Raw genomic sequence first — 17,730 nt, 5'->3', positions numbered from 1 at the left:
TCATTTTTCTCATATTCATCTCCATCGCCTCGTAATATGTGCCTCAACATCATGACAAAAACATGAAATCATTAAATGTTTAAATCTGTAAAACTAGGTTGTAAAGATCTAGTCAAATATTTCAATCCACGACATCTGTGAAGAAACTAAAAGAGGTTTTTGATATTTGGCTCGTTATTGGCAAAAACCCCCTTGGGTTTCTCAAAATTCCTTTCTAGTTGTTAGAAAAGAGAGCCAAAAAACAATTACTAAAACAGTAAAACAAATTCAAAATGGCTGATTTTTTTAACATAAGCCTCAAATATCGCTGCATGTCTCCCAAATAATAATAATTGTACCTAAACTGAAGGATTTTTTTTTCTTTGGCCTGTGATTGACAAAAATCTCTTTCACTTTGTAGAATTCATTTCCATTACTTCAGAAACTGATTTTGAAGTAAAATTGTCCCTGTGTGCAGCAAATGACCTCAAAATACCCATGAGATTTTCTGATGATACTTTGGATGATGACCATGACCTTAGGCTTGTGATGAGAGTAGCATTTACATTATGCATTTATACATTGACTCAAGACCCTTTTCCAACCAAGAGAGATGTCAAATTTAATTTGAAAATATTATAATTTGACCTAAGACCATAACCAATAGTGAAAAGAGTAATTTTGATCACTAGTGACTGACATGACTGACAGACACTAACACGTAGAATAAGCAACCACCTAGTGTGGAATCCATAGTTAAGAAGGATGATGGTATGATGAAAATGATGTGCAACATGCCAGATTGAAGTATGTTCATCTTCAAGCAAGGAAAGGAAGCTACCAAAGAAATTTTAGATGACCAAATGAAGGAAGAGGTATATATATATTTGGTAATAGATAGATAAAGTCATGTCATCATATGGTTGCAGATAATATGAGTTAAAATAATCTCTCTCATGAGAATGATGAAAGAAGAAGAAACTCTTCCATTAGAATGATGCATGAAGGAATGTAATCAATGTGCCTTGAATTATTCTACATAATGACAAGATGAAATCAACATAATATGACCTCATGGAGAATATGAGGTGGTTGGAAACTATGGTTCCCATAATAAAGGAACTATGTGTAGAAAGATCACGAGGAAGCAATATGCAAAGAAAGATGAAATAAGAGTTCATGAGAAGATGCATCTACTGTCAAGTAAGATAAGATAAGTGATCAACATCCGATAAAAAAAGGATGAGTACATCTCCATGGAAAATGTATGAGGACCTTGATATGTATGTTGGAGAAAGAGAAATTTGGTAATGTTTGTCTTGGAGATGAATTCATACGATATGCAAAAAGGATGTTGATGTTGCAAGAAAAAAATGTCATGACAAAAGTCCATCATGAAAAGGTAACTTTGATTTGATGTTAATCTTGATTTTTGTAATCATCTGGTTGGTTTGAAACAAGGCTAGTAGAAGAGGGTTGTAGAAGTCACCTACAGCTAGAAATTCATGAGTTTGGATGGAAAATCCTGAAAGAAACAAGACTTGGAAGAGGTAGTTCTATAAAGGAGAACCAAATGACAAATATAATATCACTTTCCAATGATGAAAAATATGAGATGATTATTGGTTCAACATGATGTTTCTTTGAAAGGAAGTGATGGAGAAGATGGTCGATGCCCTATGAAGAAGAAGGCTCCATGATGAATAAGTTGAAGTTCATGACTTGATGTTCAAAGTAGAAACCCTACAGGAAGCTGACAATACATCCACCAAAGAGAGTCATTATTCGTAACAAGTCCCTTGTTAAGAGGGAGCTTGGGTATATTCCTTTAATAGGAAAGAGTAGGTCCTCCCTAGCTAAGAGGGAGATATAGACACATCATTCGTGTCTTCATGTTATGTAGAAAGAATGGAGGATTGAGTAAGAATCTGATATTGATTTTGATACTCTTTGAGGATGAGGTAGGGCATCTAATAGGTAAGAGTAGTCGAAGAGGAAATTCCATGAGGATGTGTTAATCCAAAATGGGAATGGTCCTATAAGGACATACCATGTGAATAGTCAGATGGGGTATGTGCCTTTAGAGACAATGATAAAGGTGTCTATAAATCATTGTCTCCCTAGAGTTGTGCTATATTCTTATGGAGAGATATATTTTATAGTCAAGGCCTCGCTATATGACAATGGTGGTTGATATGATGAGATACATTTATATAAGTTGATATGATATCTTATGAGATGGCTTACCAATTTGAATCTTCTTATGAGAATTCTTCAGTATGAGAATGTCCAAGTACATTGTAAGGATTCTGAATACTTCCCTAGTTGGGAGGGAGTGTTGAAATGTGTAACAAGGTTTGGTCTTCATAATGTCTAATGTAATCATGATTTTATTTAAAGAGAAAAAGAAAATTTATTATTAATATTATTTTGAAGCATGGATTCGTGCTTACGATCATTTTTATTTGTAGATATTGCACCCATTTTGTGCATCTAGGTTTTGTCATTGAGTCAAGAAGTAAAAAATTTCATTATCATAATTAAAGACCCTCTTGGGAATATTGTATCATGTCAAGAACAATATTGTAAGTCAAAAAGTTTCATAATACCCCTCCAAGACAAGTCAACCCAGGATTCAAACATGTCGTCCTATAGGCAACAAGTCGGCCTCCTAAGGGCTATTTGACATCCACATGAAGCCTATATATACAAGATAGTTTACCTCATTATGAGAACATACACAACTCATTGAAGCACAAGAAAAAGATCAAGAAGAAGAGCGAACTAGGAGGACATTCCAAAGAAAAAGAAACTAAATTTTTAAGGTTTGTTTTGGAGCAGAAGCACTCACATGTGCAAAGAAGAGTTAGGGCATCAATCTGTTGTAGAAAGGTCAAATTGTAGACCTACCTAAAGAAGCCCAAATCTAGAAACCAAGGATGAAGGAAGGTAGCCGAGTTATTGAAGAAGAATTAGCTCACTAAGCGAAGAATAAAGAAGGACTATTTCACCATATTGTCACTCACACACGTGGCCTATGGTTTCTACAGTAAGGCCGAATTATAGTCAAGAAGTTGGAGGTCTGAAATACTGGTCAAAGGAGTTGTATCTGCTATGAGGAAAGTTTGACATGAGTTGAAGGAAGTTCATCAAGGAGCAGTTTGACTTGGTCTTGGAGGGGTGTTTTTCAAGGGTCATAGGTGTTGTAATTTGTCATCTAAACATTCTATAAGAAGAGAAATATTCTTGTTGGCTTCCATCTCAAGAGGAGAGGTTTGTGTCCTCTTGACTCTTCAATCTTCATAGTTTGGTAGTTGCATGATAATAATAACATAACAATAATCAAGATAAATAAGAATATAATAACATGTACATAAATTTAAGTAAAATAACATCACAAGCAATTATCAAAGTAAGAGAAATCACGTAATCTACCTGCCCTAGATTTCTCAACGTTGTATCAAAGAAATGATGAGTACAAAAAAAGAAGAGGTAGCTTGAAGATCACTTCATTGAAGAAGGGTACATAAGGGTCAAGTATAAGGAGACCATGAAAGAGAAAAAAAGGCATCAAGAAGGATCATTTATCACACCATAAGAAGCATATCAAAGGAGGATTAGTCTACACATCATCTTAAATAAAGGAAGAAGACCTCAAAGACCCCTACCTCCATTTAAAGAAGGATTAAACACTTGAAGAATTATTGGAAAGCTTATCCACTCTACAAACATCAACCAAAGGAAGCAAGAAAGAGAAATTCATCATCAAAGTGATCTCCCTCACATTGAAGAAAGGATCACATCTCAAGCATTCTTGAAGAAGATCAACAAGCAATCATCTTCAAGAAGGCATAAAGTTGAAGATATCACCTTTAAAGGAGAAACTTCACTTTACAAGTAAGTATTATATATTTTATATCTCAATCTACAAACCAAATGACTCCATTCTGTAAGGAGAACAATAAATTAGTTGGGACCTTGAACTACCTTGCATGGAAGAAGATAATTGATTTAATTCTCATGGATAATGAAGTTATTGAATATGTAAAGCGCTCCATCACTAAACCATCTCAAGAGAAATCTCAAACTCCATCAAATTGCATGAAAGGAGAAATAAGGGCACAAAGTATCCTCATAGAGTCAATTAAGGATTCGCTCATCCCTTATGTTGCAAATATGGAGACAACAAAAGAGATCTATGACAAATTGGTGGAGTTGCTTTTTGTAAGCACAGCAAGTGAAATCATATCTTTTAGAACCAAACTATATAAGATGAAAATCTCAAGAGAAGAAGGGATAGATTTATATTTCATGAAGGTATCTGAAATTAGAGACCAACTACAAGAACTTGGAGAAGTAATGTCTGAACAAGAGATGACCACCATTGTGCTCAGTGCACTACCTAATGAATGGGGGATTTTTTTATCAAGAATCTATGGGAATAAGGAAACCACTCCATTCAGCGATATGTGTTCATTATGCAAAATTGAAGAATTTGGATTAAAAGTGAAGAAGGAATTTGGGTCAAATGAACAAACACACAAATTTGTAGCTATGGCAAAGAAGAAAGGGAAATTTGGAAACTTTGGGCCTCGAAAGAAGTTTCAAAAGAAAATAGACATGTCAAAGATCCAATGCTATGAGTGTAATGAATGTCAGCATTTCAAAATAAATTGTCCCAAACTCAAGAAGGACATCAAGAAGAAGAAAGAAAGAAATGAAGCCCATGTCATAGAATGAGTAGAAGAAAACCCAAAAACAAGAAATTAAAGAAGGAAGAAGTAAAAGATCTTTATTATGACTAGGATCAATGAAGTAGAAGTCTAAATGGTTGAAGAAGTCACCATGATAGAATGGAAGAAGCTCATGCCATATTTATTGGAAGCATAGGAGATAACAAAAGTAATAGGCTGAATAAAGAAAGTCATATAGAAATATGGGAAAATAATAGATTATTATACATCATCATCATTAGAGAGAAGCATTTGCAGAATGAGGATCATCAAGATCCTCCATTGGAATCTTTGTTAAAAGATTCACCTCTACTTGGAAGAAGTAAACACCTAGTGTGGAATCTACAATTAAGAAGGATGATGGTATGATGACAAATATGTGCGACATGTCAGGTTGAAGTATGTTCATCTTCAAGCAAGTAAAGGAAGCTTCCAAAGGAAGTCTAGATGGCCAAATGACAAAAGAGATATGTATATATGTGGTAATAGATGGGTAAATTCATGTCATCCTATGGTTGCAGATAGTATGGTTTAAAATAATCTATCTCATGAGCATGATGAAAGAATAAGAAACTCTTCCATTATAATGATGAATGAAGGCATGTAATCAAATTGCCTTGAATTCTTATACATAATGACAAGATGAAATCAAAATAATATGACCTCTAGGAGAATATGAGGTGGTTTACAACTATGGTTCCCATAATAAAGTAACTATGTATGAAAGATCCTCAGGAAGCAATATGCATTAGAGAAATTTTGAGGTCTAAAATGGGCATCAAAACAAAAATCTACAACCAAAATCAACTTTATAAGAACCAATAGGATTCAAGATGATGATGTCAACCATAGGGGATGATTCACCATTTTTGGACTCAAAAAGTAAAAAGATTAACCAAAAAAAAAAAAAAAAAATTCAACTTATCTCCCTACAGTTTTAGTAAAATTTCGAGCATGAGCAATCATTGGATGCATAATGTAATTCCTCATCCAATAAGTACACATGTTTCATACTTTTGATGGACCATGCTATGCGAAAAATGAGAAATACATGAAAAACATGATTGTAATCACTTTTTCTCATGTATTTCTCATTTATCATGTAGCAGGAACATGGGTAATCCTTTGATGCGGAATTAAATTTTTCATCCAACGAGTGCTCCCGCTCAAAATTTGAGGAAGATCATAGGGAGATAAGATGAAAATACAAGTTGAAAAGTAATTTTTTTTCTTTTTTGCCTCTAAAATTTGATGATGTCATCGAATCTTATTTTATTATTTCCACTATTATTTTATAATATTTCTTAGGAGGTCCATTTTAGATTTCAAATTTTCTCTAATGCAAAGAAAGATGAAGGAAGAGTTCATGAGAAGATACATCTATTGTCAAGTAGGATAAGATAAGTGATCAACATCTATTAACTAGAAGGATTTGGACATCTCCATGGAAAAGGTATGAAGACCCTGATATGTATGTTGGAGAAAGAGAAATTTGGTAACGTATACCTTGGAGATGGATTCATACAATATGCAAAAGGACGTTGATGGTATAGGAAGCAAATATCTTGACAAAAGGCCATCATGAAAAGGTAAATTTGATTTTATGTTCGTTTTGATTTTTAAAATCAACTGATTGGGTTGAAATAGAACTACCAGAAGAGGGTTGTAGAAGTCACCTACAACTAGAAATTCATGAGATTGGATGGAAAATCATGAAAGAAACAAGACTTGGAAGAGGTAGGTGTATAAAGGAGAACCAAATGACAACTAGAATATCACTTTCCGATGAAGAAAAATATGACATGACTATTGGTTCAACATGATGTTTCATTGAGAAGAAGTGATGGAGAAGATGTTCGATGCCCTACGAAGAATAAGGATCCATGATGAAGAAGTTGAATTTCATGACATGATGCTGAAAGGAGGAGCCCTACAACTAGTTGATAATATCTCCACCCAAGAGAGTTGTTATTGGTAACAAGTCTCGTGTTAAGAGGGAGCTTGGGCAAGTACCTTGTTAAGAGGGAGCTTGGGCAAGTCCCTTGTTAAGAGGGAGCTTGGGTATATTCCTTTTATAGGAATGAGTAGATCCTCCCTAGTTAAGAGGGAGAGATAGACACATCATTATTGTATTCATGTTATGAAGAAGAATGGAGGATTAGGTAAGCATTTGATATTGATTCTGATACCCTTTGAGGATGAGGTAGGGCATCCAATAGGTAATAGTAGTCAAAGAGGAAATTCCATGAGGATGTGTTAATCCAAGATGGGAATGGTCCTATAAGGGCATAGCTTGTGAACGTCTAGATGGAGTATGTTCCTTGAGAGACAATGATGAAGGTGTCTACAAATCATTGTCTATCCAGAATTGTAATCTATTCCTCTAGAGAGATAGAGTTGTTATTCAAGGCCTTCCTATATAACAATGCTAGTTGAGATGAGATGCATGTTAGGTGTGGAGCATGATTATCTTCTGCATTCAAAGGTATCGCCGCATTGGACCCCAGTTCGTAATAGGGCGGCAACACTACCCATAAAATATTCGCTGCAGGGAGGGTCCAGGGCGGGTCAAGCGGAGATATGATGGTAGAAGTTATGTTTAATTTAAGATTTTTGCCCTAGAAGGCAACCCCTCGCTATATATGAGGGAATTGTATTGCGTCTATGCATATATGTATTCTGAGTGAGGAAGAGAGAGGAGGTTGAGAGCGAAGAGGGAATTATAGTGGATATACTATAGGTTGTATCTCTTCAGGTTGCTGGATAATAAAAGGACCAGTTGTTTCTCCGTGGACGTAGCCCAAACTGGGTGAACCACGTATATTTGTGTCTCTCTTGTTTTATACGTTTTCTGTGTTTATATTTCTGCAATACTTTACGTGTTCCATTGCTCTATAATATATAATTCTCTAACAACTGGAATCAGAGCTGAAGGTCTTTTTTGGCTGATAAACTCGTAGGAGAGAAGGGTTCCTGGTTCGAGTGGGAGCAATGGCGGAAGATGGTAGGTTTAGGGTCGAAAAATTTAATGACCAAAACTATCAACTGTGGAAGATGAAGATGGAAGATTATTTTTACTAGAGAGATCTGTACCAACCATTGAGCGGAAAGACAAAGAAGCCGACGAGTATGACAAACACAGAATGGGATATTCTTGACAGAAAAGCACTTGGAACAATACAGCTATGCCTAGCGACGTCGATAACGTTTAATATTTCAAAGGAAATGACAACAGAGGGTTTAATGTCGACATTGGCCAAACTATATGAAAAACCCTCGGCCTCAAATATGGTATTTCTTATGAAGCGTTTATTTAATATGAAGATGTGAGAAGGTGGATTTGTTGCTAATCATTTAAATGAGTTTAATACAGTTACCAGTCAGTTAAGTTCTGTAGGGGTAACTTTTGATGATGAAGTTAGGGCTCTGTTATTTCTGTTCTTATTACCAGAAAGTTGGAATGGTTTAGTTATGGCCATTAGTGACTCTGTCTCTGGATCTAGTACTTTAAAGTTTGATGATGTTGTCGATGCAATCCTTAGCAAGGAAATGTGACAAAAAAGCTTTGGTGAGACATCAGGAAATGCTTTGACTACAGAGACTAGGGGAAGAAAAATGGAAAGAGGAAAGAGCCCTAGATATCATAGTAAGTCAAGAAAAGGCAGATCCAAGTCTAGATCAGGGAGAGTGTGCTTGAAATGCGGGAAGAAATGACACCTGAAGAAAGACTGCAAGTCTCGAAAGGGAAAAGAAAGAGATGTGCATCAAGAAAATAATCATGAAGCGAATGTAACAGGTGATGTGTTGCAAGATGCTTTGATTCTTTCATTAGAAAATATTATTGATGCCTGGGTGGTAGATTCAGGGGCCTCATTCCATGCCACACCTGATAGGAAACATTTTTATGATTATGTTCAAGGAGATTTTGGACAGGTTTGAGTGGGTGATGATAAAACCTGTTAAATCATTGGAATGGGTACAATTTTCATAAAACAACAAAAAGGAAATTAGTGGCTATTGAAGGAGGTAAGGCATGTTCCAGATCTGAAGAAAAATATGATTTCAACAGGGCGGTTGGGAGGTGAAGGTTACATAACTACTTTCACAAATAACACCTGGAAGGTCACTAAAGGATCCCTGGTAATAGCGAAAGGATGAAAGGTTGGTACATTGTATTTATGCAATGGTATTTCTAATTCTGTTAATGCTTTAACCTCTACAGGAGAAGATACAACATTGTGGCATCATAGGTTCAGGGACGAGTGAGAAGGGGATGCAGATTCTTCACTCAAGAAATTTGTTTCCAGGTTTGAAGCATGTTGATTTAAAATTATGTGAGAATTGTGTTTATGGAAAACAAAATAGAGTCAGATTACTTAGAGTTGGGAAAGAAAAGAAGAGCGAAAAATTAGAGCTTGTGCATACAAATGTATGGGGACCTGCTCAGGTATCATCTCTTGGTGGCTCTCATTATTATGTTAGTTTTATTGATGATGCAACCAGAAAAACCTGGATTTATTGTATTCGAAATAAATCTAATAACACATATTTCATTAAATTTGGAATTAAATAGTGGATCTAGAATTTCAAAATAACCAAAAAGCTCAATTTTGTTGATGTCCTTGTAATAAAATATTTCCAATTTTAATAAAATATGTGTTCAATGTATTTGATACTTTCAAGAAATGGAAAGCTTTGGTTGAAAATGAGACAGGAAAAAGGTTGAAGTGTCTCAGATCAAACAATGGAGGTGAATATTGTAGCAAAGAGTTTGATAGGTACTATTCAGAGAATGGAATTTGTAGAGAGAAGACAGTTCCAGGAACACCACAAGAAAATGGTGTGTCAGAAAGGATGAACAGGACAATCATGGAGCGTACAAGGTGCATGAGATTGCAGCAGGATAGCCTTTACAATTTTGGGTAGATGTTGTAGATACTGGTGTTTATCTAATAAACAGAGGGCCTTCAAGTTCCTTGGATGCTGGTATTCCACAGGAGGCATAGATAGGTAAAAAGGTAAACTACTCTTTTTTAAAGACTTTTGGTTGTGAAGCCTTTGTCCACATTAATAAAGAAAATAGAACAAAGCATGAGGCAAAATCAAATAAATGTACCTTTATTGGATATGGTGTTAATGTTTTTGGTTATCACTTTTATGATTATGAAAAACACAAAATCATTAGGAGAAGAGATGTCATGTTCAATGAAAAGGTTTTGTATAAGGATCAGTTGCAAGAAAAGAAACAGGAAAAAGAAAACAAAGAATACACGGTGCTTGACAAGATCACAGGAAAAGTGATGGTGCCTGAAAATCATAATAATCAATAGCCAGAACAACAACCACAATAGCAACAAGCACCTCAAACCCCTGATAGTGGTGTTAGAAGATCTACCAGGATAAGTAGACCCCCTGAATGATTCTCTCCTTCATTATATTATGTATTGTTGACTGATTCTGGTGAACCAGAATGTTATGAAGAAGCAATGCAGGTAGAAAACAGGAAGAAGTGGGAGCAAGCCATGAAATAAGAGATGAACTCCTTAGCACATAACTAGAGTTGGGACTTATTAAGGTCGCCTATAGGTAAAACAACATTGCAGAATAAATGGGTTTACAAGTTGAAGGAAGAAGATGGAGGTAGAAAATTGTATAAAGTTAGACTTGTGGTGAAAGGGTTTGCACAGAAAAAGGGTATAGACTTTCATGAGATATTTTCTCCTTATGTTAAAATGACTTCAATCAGAACTATTTTAAGTCTAGTAGAAGCTGAAGATTTGCATCTTGAGCAGTTAGATGTAAAGACAACCTTTCTCCATGGGGATTTGGAGGAAGAGATATATATGCAGCAGCCACAAGGATATGAGGTAAAAGGGAAGGAGAAACTAGTGTGCAAGTTGAAGAAGAGCTTGTATGGCTTAACATAGGGTCTAAGGCAGTGGTATCTAAAATTTGACAGGTATATGTCTGAACAAGGTTATACTAGATGTCACTCTGATCATTGTGTTTATCTCAAAGGAAAAATGATGGCAGCTATATTATATTGTTATTGTATGTAGATGACATGCTTGTTGCAGGTTCTAACATGAAGGAAATAAATGCGCTCAAAATAAAATTGGCAAACACATTTGCAATGAAGGATTTGGGTGCTGCAAAACAAATCCTTGGTATGAGAATAACTAAAGAAGGAAGAATTGTGAATTAACATTGTCTCCAAGTGAGTACATAGAAAAGGTGTTGAAAAGGTTTAATATGCAGAATGCAAAACCAGTTAGTATACCTTTGGCTACCCATTTCAAATTAAGTAAGGAGGAGTGTCCCAAGACTCAGGAAGAAATGGCTCATATGTCTAAAGTTCCATATGCATCAGCAGTTAGAAGTTTAATGTATGCAATGGTCTGCACAAGGCCTGATATTGCACATGCAGTGGGAATTGTAAGTAGGTACATGAACAATCCAGGAAAAGAACATTGGATGGTGGTGAAGTGGATTCTTAGGTATTTGAGAGGTACCACAAATCAAGCATTATGATTTGGTGGTTCAAGCATTGCTCTACAGGGATATGTTGATGTAGATATGGAGAGTGATAGAGATAACAGGAGAAGCACAACAAGGTATGTGTTTATTGTAGGTGGAACAACTGTCAGTTGGGTCTCAAAACTGCAAAGTGTTGTTGCACTCTCAACAACAGAATCAGAGTATGTTGCTGCTACAGAGGCTAGTAAAGAAATGATTTGGTTACAAAGGTTTCTGGATGAATTTGGTAAGAAGCAGGAGTTGGGTAAGTTATACAGTGACAACCAGAGTGCCATACATCTTGCGAAGAACTCTGCATTTCATTCCAAGGCTAAACATATACAACTCAAGTACCATTTCATACGGTCAGTGTTGGAAGATGGACAGTTGAAGCTGGGAAAGATATACACTAGCCAGAATCCTGCAGATATGTTAACAAAAGTTGTAACCAAGGAGAAATTGAGAATTTGCTCAGTTCCAATTGGTCTTCAAGTATGATGAAGAAGATGAGAAACAGAGAGGTCCAAATTGGAGTCATTGTCCAGCAAATGAAGCAGCGGTGGAGTTGCTATAATCAGTCTCCAAGTGGGAGATTGTTGGGTGTGGAGCATGATTATCTTTTGTATTCAAAGGTATCACCGCATTGGACCCCAATTCGTAATGAGGTAGCAATGCTGCCCATAAAATATTTGCTACAGGGGGGGTCCAGGGGAGGCGGCTGCGACCTTTGGGAGCCCCCCCTAGCGGGGGGATCAAGGGAAATGCCCCCGAAGCTAAGAATAGATGTAAAATTGCCTTGTAAAATGTTGTAATTTCGTAGTCAATCTGGGCGCATTCATTAAGCGGAGATCTGACAGTAGAAGTTATGTTTAATTTAGGGATTTTTTCCCTAGAAGGCAATTCCTCGCTATATATGAGGGAATTTTATTACATCTATGCATATCTGTATTCTAAGTGAGGAAGAGAGAGGAGATGGAGAGCGAAGAGGGAATTACAGTGGATTTGTTGTAGGTTGTATCCCTTCAGTTTGCTGGATAATATAAAAAGAAGGACTGGCTGTTTCTCCGTGGACGTTGTTATCACAAAACCAGTACTGAGGGCTGCAACTAAGCATGGTCTCATGTAACTATTTCAACCTATCTTTAGACCAAAGATTAGCCTCTTTGATCAGAGAGGGCTCTCTCAAAACTCTTGATAAAATCCTTCACACACTAGATGGCTAACTCTTTATTTACTTATGAAAACATAACTGGTTGGAAACACACCAAAAGATATCTCATTGGGCTATGGAGTCTATAATATCAAGTAGACAAGAAAAACACAGTGATCTCATAGAAATCAAGGCTCTTAGCATTACAAGTCAAACATATTCCACCACACATAGCTTGTTGTATACACAGGAAGTCAGAGCATATAATTATGAATTCTGAGTGATTGCATACAACAAAACCATAAAATAACATAAGGTATAACACATCATCACTTCATTTGACCATGACAATCCTTCGAGAATCTTGAGAAGAGAATAACTCTGTTTTACTATTACTGTCAAAAAAGGTCTTACAGTGGCCCAAAACAACACACTTTTTCTATTAAGTATCCAACCCCTTCTACATCTCACCTTGGCCCATATATAGGCAAGCAAACTAAAACACCTCGAGCTTCCTCCTCCAGCATGAGGGGAGCCTCGAAGGTGGCTATTAACTATTCCTACATGCTACTAACTAATGCATTAATTACAATCATGCTGGGCTGTAATTACATAAAGTCCTAATCAAACTAAAATACTAATTTCACTCTCCTCGTATGCTTGATGCTTCCTTGAATGCTTTGACAGCTGTCCTCCTTCAATTAATCTGATATGGCTGAGTTAGGGATGCAATGAATGCTGACTTGGGATGCTTTGAAAGCTCTGATGGCTCATTTAATGATCAGAAGGTGTGCTCCTATTATAATGGTCTATGTCTCCCAACCTTCTCCGAAAGTGTAGCAACATGTTCCCAAATCATTTAACAACCCCAAGTATGAAGTACTACCATGTTTTTGAATGTACTGTAGGTGGCATAGACAGATGTCTCTCTTCCACAACTCCTGCTCACAGTATTACACTAGCGGCTCTGTGCTTTTAAAATCATCACCTACAGCAGTTTCGTAGCGCGCTACGAAACTGCTGTGTGATTTAAAGAAAACACACTCTTCCTCTCTGGTTTTCTAAATAATCATCAGTGTTCATGGCTTAAGCACTTGATTGTTTTGAAAAGGTTTGCTTGCAACAAATATTTCTCCTGAGGAAAAACTTGTCTCCTCTGTTAAAGGACTCTTGGAACCTTCCACACAAAACAAGTCTTCTAGCTCTGCCATGGTATAACGATACAGAAAACACTGCTAATCTGGATTGCCAAACAAGTCTTCTTTGCATGTTGTAGACAGTCAGAAGCACAACACCCTTTCTCCAAAATTGTTCTCTATGATTGCGCTCAGTATTGATTACACGAACCACAGCATATAACAACTCGCCATGCAACCAAAACTGCAGACTTGTGATACAAGACATAAAACAGAGGGTTATTAATTCATAAAATCACTAATTAGTTAATCCTCTGTGTAGTTCTACTTTTCAAATCTCGGTAACTCTCTTTGAAAGTTCCATATAGTGAAATAATCAATACAGCTCATGTGAACTAATAACTAATAACCAAAGTTGGCAGCCAAAGGTGGTTATTAGTTATGGTTATTAGCAGGCGCTGCGAAAATTCACTCATTTTATCTCGTGAATAAGACAACAAATAGCTGAAGTTCACACTGAAACTCGGTACTTTGCATCTTGCCACAAGGAGAATGGGTGAGCCTCTCTTGATGAAGAATTAAGATAAATGGAGATTGGACCAAAAACCTTTTGCCACGCTTCTCCAGAACGAAACTTAGGACATAGCTTTTCACCCGCATAATGAGCACTATGAAACATTGCAAGCGATGTTGGCCCAACATGGGATGTCAAGTTTTGTTTTATTGGACCTCCATTATGAAATTCATCGCTAGGAGTGACGACCCAGAACCCAACCATGGGATCAAAGCTGATCCATCCATCATCCTTCAGGTATAAGAAATTCAGCTTGTAGACACTCTGTTCAAACAACCACATGACAATCAACCATATAAACACCCCAAACTGTCTGTAACACTTGAAGCGCTGCAAATCCTCCATAAACTGCTTACAACTCCTTTCCAATGCTCTGTAATAGTGTTTCTCACTAAAAAGCCTGATGCAATCATCAGATTATTTTCTATAACACTTCGCTCTGTATCTTATAGCATTTCTTCACCATCTAAATGGTTACTTTGCTTTCAATTATTCTATTTTGATCTCTGAAGTCAGAGGAAGCTTATGAGGCATTTTGAGCTTGAAGAGCGACGGGCACTTGGCTGCTCCGACCAGCTAGGCAAAACTAGAATAGTTAGTTCTCTGTTAAGTCACAACAACTTCAAACAACAGGAGTGGCACTGGGTAGCCTCCGATTGCAACATCAAGGGAACATTTGCATTCTTCACATATTGAACCTCTGAAACTTCTTGTGTGTCCTTAAAACAATGAAATGTATAACCCGGGCCAACACACAAAGTATCTACATCTGCTTCTGGTCTATGGACCCTTAACTGATAAGACACAAACTTGAATATTTTTGCATTACTGCTCGATTCCCAGCAAGGCGCCCGAATACTCTGCACTTGGTTGTAGCAATTCTATGACAATTTGGTTTCTTTATCGGCATATATACATTACAGTACTCTTTCATTGTAAGAATATTTGAAGCCGCATCTGTATGAGTTACATTTGGCATTAGATGCTCTGCACGTGCCTCTCTGATCTGCGCAACATATTTACAATCTCCGAATACTATCTTAAAACAAGACAGATGTGCCGCCATGTCACCGACAATACATCATTAATTAAAGCATTCGAAATTGCCACAGGACAGAGAATCACTTGGCCGTGGTTAATCATTCACACCTGACAATAAACAATGATTAAACCTTCAAAGCATGACCCAGATCAATGAACATTTGTTTATTCCCAATCCTGGTCCAGATCAACACGCGGGAGCATCTGCATCAATTTGATTTCATGACCAGATCAATATAATAATTTCATTCCACAATTAGGACCCTTGGATTATCATTTTGCCCATGCAATCAACAAGATAAACACGTCATCGCTCAACAAACAATCTGCCACTACGTCGGATTGCATTCCTTCATACACAACAACACATTAATTCATCATGCGCTCTCGACCTCCCTCATTCACCGGTACCATGATATGCTCCATTCAATGCATATAACAACCACAGGTCCACAACGATTATACCAACAACCGACAGTAAACGCACAGTAATCAAATCGACCTCAATCCATCAACAACTCTCTGGTATTCAACTGACATTTAGGGAATCGACCACCTATTATGTAGAGCGGTTTACATTACAGGCTACCCAAATTGCTATGCTTCTGACTTTTGTATTACATATTTAGCATATTGATTTAACCTTTTTGTTACAGGTGCACAAAGAAATCAATAGTCCAATCTGTAAATCCTCCATGCTATTATGTCCTCGAGCGCGGGTTCCAGCAACTGCTTTACTTGAAACAAGGTTATCATTCCTATAAAATAGCTTCTCTGGCGTGCTTCCAATAAAAGCCGATAATTTGGGAAGCTGAAAACAGAATTGATACGCATTTTGATCATTTTCCTGGAGAGAAGATATCAACTCAAAAGGATCAATGTTTCCATCTAAGAGCAGAACCTCAATATAAACCCCTTCATAACTCTGGTTTCTGGTTTATAATGTAAACATTGTTTGCGCTGTATTTAAGGGTGCATAATCCTTCCCTTAGTTTCATGCCAAACTTGCTGAGTCATTGCAGATAGATATATAATGCTTTGAGTTACTTGAATTGCGCCTGCGGAGTGAGGAATTGTTCATCATTTACAACTTTAGTAATACCTCTCTCGGCCCTTTCCAGAGCAGGGAAAACAATTCTCTCTTCCACTTTGAGCATGTTCCATTAAAACCTTCAATTCTCTAAGAAGTGGACAGTCCCCCGCGCAAACATTATGGCAACCATTTTTTGAGACACTGAATGCGAGCTTCCCATCTGTAAGCACTCGAGCCAATACTCCAGCTCCTATGGACAGCAAACTACCTTATAGGCCCTTCATGCTTCACATGTCTCGTGACTAATTTATATGCCTCAACAATTGAGATTGCAGGTTTTTGACTGTTCTTTGAAATACTTCATAGATTCACAACAGTTTGCATTACTTTGTTTGGTGATTGCTCATGTGTGCTTGTAAAGGTGTTCCTTGTTTCGCTAACTGCCTTTACTCCAGGGATCACAAGTAATCTTGGGTCAAGACCATCTGCAACAGGCTGGGAGAAATAGCCCAGTAAAAGGACCATATGTATCCTGCCTATAGTTAAGAACATCACCGGAATGTCTGTTTACTTCAAGCCTGCACTCATGCATAACCCAATAGATTTTAATAAACATGACAACTGGGTGAAAATGGCAATGATTTCAGACAAATTCCCAATTTGGTAGCGCAGCCAATACAAGATCAGTGTTTTTGCTACGAAATCACTAAAACAGATGACGCTGCGAAACTGCTAAAAGAATTCAGGCGCTGCGAAACTGCTCGATCTTTAAGCTAATCTAGAAAAATTTTGACAACATCATTTTCAGTGATAACAGTGGCTCCACTAGGGATAGTGTGCCCTTGTGGTGCGCTAAGAACACGCAGCTCCAGTGCCTTACCCATTTGTAACAAACAAAAATTTGCTTGACAAGCATGACTGTAGGAGAAAGAAACTACTGCTACTGAAAAATAAATGCTCAGCCAACCTTGAGCTTATTTGCAATCTACCTACCTACCCTATCAGCTGCAAACTCCACTTGTAGCTCAAGCAACATGATATTTCCAATGTAGCCAATCATTCATCTTATCTGACATTTGAGTCCTTTGGCTGTGCTTGAAACAAAAATAAATCAGATACTGAAGTAACTGAGGCGGCATGAGGTGTAACTGTTCTTCAACATGAAAATATAACTGGAAGCCGCCTGAACAGTAAATCTTATCCATGTATTCAGCTATAGGGTCAAAAAACACATGGTTAGTTTGCTGATTCTCAAAACTTTCTGTATCTTTAGACAACTTATCTTCAGCCACACCAAATTTATTTGATATACTATCCAACTGCCTATCTGAATGATGCTCACAAACAATGTAATTTTCCTCACTACTATGATCATTATTTGAAGTAAGCTGCTGCAAGGAATTACAAAATTGAGCAAGCTTTTCCTCTGCCTGAGGGTCATAGAAAATTTCCTCCAATATTTCTTCTTGCTGGGTGCAATCAATTTCATCTTCATCATGATCTGAAGCCGGACCAAACTGCTGCATCTCTACATCAATATCAAAGGATAAAACATGGTTTTCACAGGT

The 17,730-nt window shown here is 37.0% G+C and overlaps 1 pseudogene; it reads right to left on the bottom strand.

Annotated features, from left to right (window-relative positions):
- LOC149229285 (non-structural maintenance of chromosomes element 4 homolog A pseudogene) overlaps positions 1 to 15,154 on the bottom strand; it is a 61,563-nt pseudogene extending 46,409 nt beyond the window's left edge.
- Positions 15,155 to 17,730: the final 2,576 nt, after the last annotated feature.

This window comes from Pinus tabuliformis, chromosome J, assembly GCF_031772625.1.
Source record: "Pinus tabuliformis cultivar Carrire ecotype Pingquan chromosome J, CPIR1, whole genome shotgun sequence".
Lineage (NCBI taxonomy): Eukaryota > Viridiplantae > Streptophyta > Pinopsida > Pinales > Pinaceae > Pinus > Pinus tabuliformis.
The sequence above is the reverse complement of the archived record's forward strand: the minus strand, read 5'-3'. Positions and strand labels throughout refer to the sequence as shown.